The 3,571-nt window shown below is 50.4% G+C and overlaps 1 protein-coding gene and 2 long non-coding RNA genes across 3 annotated transcripts in view; 1 reads left to right on the top strand and 2 right to left on the bottom strand.

The window, feature by feature from the left end:
- LOC108286741 overlaps positions 1-1,651 on the bottom strand; it is a 5,133-nt gene extending 3,482 nt beyond the window's left edge. Inside the window, exon 1 of the long non-coding RNA XR_005196358.1 lies at positions 844-1,651. This is a non-coding gene — a long non-coding RNA (uncharacterized LOC108286741). The remainder of the gene's footprint in view (positions 1-843) is intronic.
- LOC119467751 overlaps positions 1-2,245 on the top strand; it is a 7,480-nt gene extending 5,235 nt beyond the window's left edge. Inside the window, exon 3 of the long non-coding RNA XR_005196359.1 lies at positions 2,026-2,245. This is a non-coding gene — a long non-coding RNA (uncharacterized LOC119467751). The remainder of the gene's footprint in view (positions 1-2,025) is intronic.
- The window catches only part of TMC2 (transmembrane channel like 2), a 112,044-nt gene that overhangs the window by 86,517 nt on the left and 21,956 nt on the right, over positions 1-3,571 (bottom strand). The window lies entirely within an intron of this gene.

The raw sequence follows: 3,571 nt of genomic DNA, 5'->3' as shown, positions 1-3,571 counted from the left end.
GATTCTGAGCCTCTTTTAAAATACTGCTTAGGCCAGGTGGGGTGGCTCATGCCCATAATCCCAGCACTTTGGGAGGCCTAGGCAGGAGGATCCCTTGAGCCCAGGAGTTCAAGACCAGAATGGGCAGCATAGTAAGACCCTGTCTCTCCACAAAATAAAAAAATTAACTGGGCATGGTAGCACGCACCTGTGCTCCTAGCTACTTGGGAGGCTTAGGATCTGCTTGAGTCAGGGAGCTGGAAGCTGCAGTGAGTCATGATCATACCACTGCTCTCCAGCCTGAGGGACAAAGGGAGACACTCCCTCAAAGGAAAAGATAAATTACACTGCTTAAATTCATCTAAAGTCGCTCTCACAAATTCTTACCCTGACAGAGAATGTGTGATTTTGAGGTTGCTTTCACATACACCTGCTAGTGTCCACTAGGTCCCCAGTTCCCACCGCGAGGCTGGGTTTCGCGTTCTGGTCCCAGGCTGCCCTCCCCCCGATTGCCTGCCTCTGCGGCAAATCGCCGGTTTTGCCGCAGTGCCAAGTCCCAACTTGGCCAACAGGGGGCGTCCGACCAAACCTCCAGAACCTAGAAGGGCGGGCTTCCAGGCCCAATTCCTCAGGTTCCGCGTGGGCGAGAGCTGCGAGCCTCGCTGGCGGAACCCAAGGGGCCTTCGCAGAGGGTGTGGAGGGCTTTCAGGAAGGAAGCCAGGTGCGGGGGACGACCGGAAACCCGGTCGCCTACCCCGGAACTGCAGCAGGCCCGCCCTCCCTGCCGTGCAGCCCTTCCCTCTTATTTTTATTTTGAGCCAGGGTCTCTCGCTCTGTCATCCAGGCTGGACTCAAACTCCTGACCTCAACTGATACTCATGCCTCTGCCTCCCAAAGTCCTGGGATCACAGGCGTAAGCCACCTTCCCGCTGGCCCCCGATCTTCCGCGGGGCCCAGAGGCCAAGGTCCCGGCTCTCAGTTGGAAAGTGGAGGCCCTTCTCCAGAGGGTTCCTGCTCCTGAGGCTTAGTCCCCGCCTCTCCCCGAGGGGCTCAGCCCTGCGGTTTCCTCCAGAGGCCAATCCTCAGTTTTCACCCCAGAAAAGGAATCTGGTATTTTTGATCCTAGGTCTAACACTCCCTCCACTCCGAGACTAATTGACAGTCTACGCCACCGGGGGCCGCGTCCCCACCCATCCCCGAGAGACTAAGTCCCCACCTCAAGCTCAGGGGAATGAATCCCGATTTGTCGCCATAGCGCCGACCCAGGCTGCCAGCCGCCGAGTCCCCGTTCCCTCCCCATCCGCCACCCCGCGGAGGCTGAGTGTCTACTTGTCGCCCAAAAGCGAAGTCCCCACTTTCAGCTTCAGTGGCCTCAGAGACCTGACTTTCCCAAGCTACCATACGGAGGTGAGCGCGCAACCTGAGGAATTGGGCCTGGAAGCCCGCCCTTCCAGGAGGGGAGGTTCGGGCGCCCCCTGTTGGCCAAGTTGGGACTTAGCATTGCGGCAAAACCGGCGATTTGCCGCAGAGGCAGGCAATGGGGGAGGCAGCCTGGGATGAGAACGCGAAACCCAGCCTCGCGGTGGGAACTGGGGACCTAGTGGACACTAGCAGGTGTATGTGAAAGCAACCTCAAAATCACACATTCTCTGTCAGGGTAAGAATTTGTGAGAGCGACTTTAGATGAATTTAAGCAGTGTAATTTATCTTTTCCTTTGAGGGAGTGTCTCTCTTTGTCCCTCAGGCTGGAGAGCAGTGGTATGATCATGACTCACTGCAGCTTCCAGCTCCCTGATTCAAGCAGATCCTAAGCCTCCCAAGTAGCTAGGAGCACAGGTGCGTGCTACCATGCCCAGTTAATTTTTTTATTTTGTGGAGAGACAGGGTCTTACTATGCTGCCCATTCTGGTCTTGAACTCCTGGGCTCAAGGGATTCTCCTGCCTAGGCCTCCCAAAGTGCTGGGATTATGGGCATGAGCCACCCCACCTGGCCTAAGCAGTATTTTAAAAGAGGCTCAGAATCACCTTCAATTTTTTTTTTTTGAGACCCAGACTGGAGTACAGTGGCATAATCTCAGCTCACTGCAACTCTTACCAGAAAGGTGTCCCATCCAGACTCCAAGAGAGGGTTCTTGGATCATGTGTAAGAAAGAAAGAATTCCCTGTGATTCCATAACGTGAAGGCAAGCTTATTAAGGAAATAAAGGAATAAAAGGATGGCCACTCCACAGGCAGAGCAGTTGTACGGGCTGCTCAACTGAGTGTACTTACAGTTATTTCTTGATTATGTGCTAAACAAGGGGTGGATTATTGATGAGTGTTTTGGAAAAGGGGTGGAAATTCCCGGAACTGAGGGTTCCTCCCCCTTTGAGACCACAGAGGGTAACTTTCTGACATTGCCATGGCATCTGTAAACTGTCATGGTGCTGGTGGGAGAATCTTTTAGCATGCTAATGCATTATAATTAGTGTATAATGAGCAGTGAGGACGACCAGAGGTCATTTTCATCACCATTTTGGTTTTGGCCAGCTTCTTTACCACATCCTGCTTTATGAGCAAAGTCTTTGTGACCTGTATCTTGTGCTGACCTCCTGTCTCATCCTGTGACTTAGAATGTCTAATCTCCTGGGAATGCAGCCCAGTAGGTCTCAGCCTTATTTTACCCAGCCCTTATTCAAGATGGAGTCGCTCTGAATCAAATGCTGCTGCCACAGCCTCTGCCTCCAATGCTCAAGTGATCCTCCCACCTCAGCCTCCCAAGTAGCTGGGTCCACAGGCACAAGCTACTATACCTGGATAATTTTTTTTTGTATCTTTTGTAGAGACAGGGTTTTGCCATGTTGCCCAGGCTAGTCTCAAACTCATGAGCTCAAGCTATCCGCCTGTCTCGGCCTCCCAAAATATTGAGATTACTGGCATGAGTCACCATGCCTGATCTTACACTTTGATCTTAAAAGTAACTTTTTATTATAAGTTGGAGTAAATATAAATGTAATTAAGCAGTTTATGTAAAAATTGAAACTGAAACTGAGTTAGATTGACTTATTATGAAATAGAGCACATTAGCTCAGAAAGACAAACTGGCTCAGAAAGACTCATCTCCAACTAAATATCTTTTTGTAAGTTTGGAAAAATGAAGACAAATCTAAGTAGTATTCCCAAACTCAACTTCATATGGTAAATTAGGACAAATGACATCTATGTGAAAACAAACTCAAAAGCATGCATTTAAAATAAATTGTATGAGCTTTCTAAGTGCTGTGTAAATTGCACTTATGCAAACAAGTTCAGAAACACAGTCACCTTGGCTGGGCTCGGTGGCTCATGCCTGTAATCCCAGCACTTTGGGAGGCCAAGGCAGGTGGATCACTTGAGATCAGGAGTTCAAGACCAGCCTGACCAACATGGTGAAACCCCATCTGTAGTGGAAAAAAAAATACAAAATTAGCCGGGTGTGGTGGTATACACGTGTAATCCCAGCTACTTGAAAGGCTGAGGCAGGAGGATTGCTTGAACCCAGGAGACAGAGGTTGCAGTGAGCTGAGATCACGCCATTGCACTCCAGCCTGGACAAAAGCGAAACTCCATCTGA

Source organism: Cebus imitator, unplaced genomic scaffold (genome assembly GCF_001604975.1).
Source record: "Cebus imitator isolate Cc_AM_T3 unplaced genomic scaffold, Cebus_imitator-1.0 Scaffold328, whole genome shotgun sequence".
Classification (NCBI taxonomy): domain Eukaryota; kingdom Metazoa; phylum Chordata; class Mammalia; order Primates; family Cebidae; genus Cebus; species Cebus imitator.
This window is presented reverse-complemented; position numbering and strand designations above follow the sequence as displayed.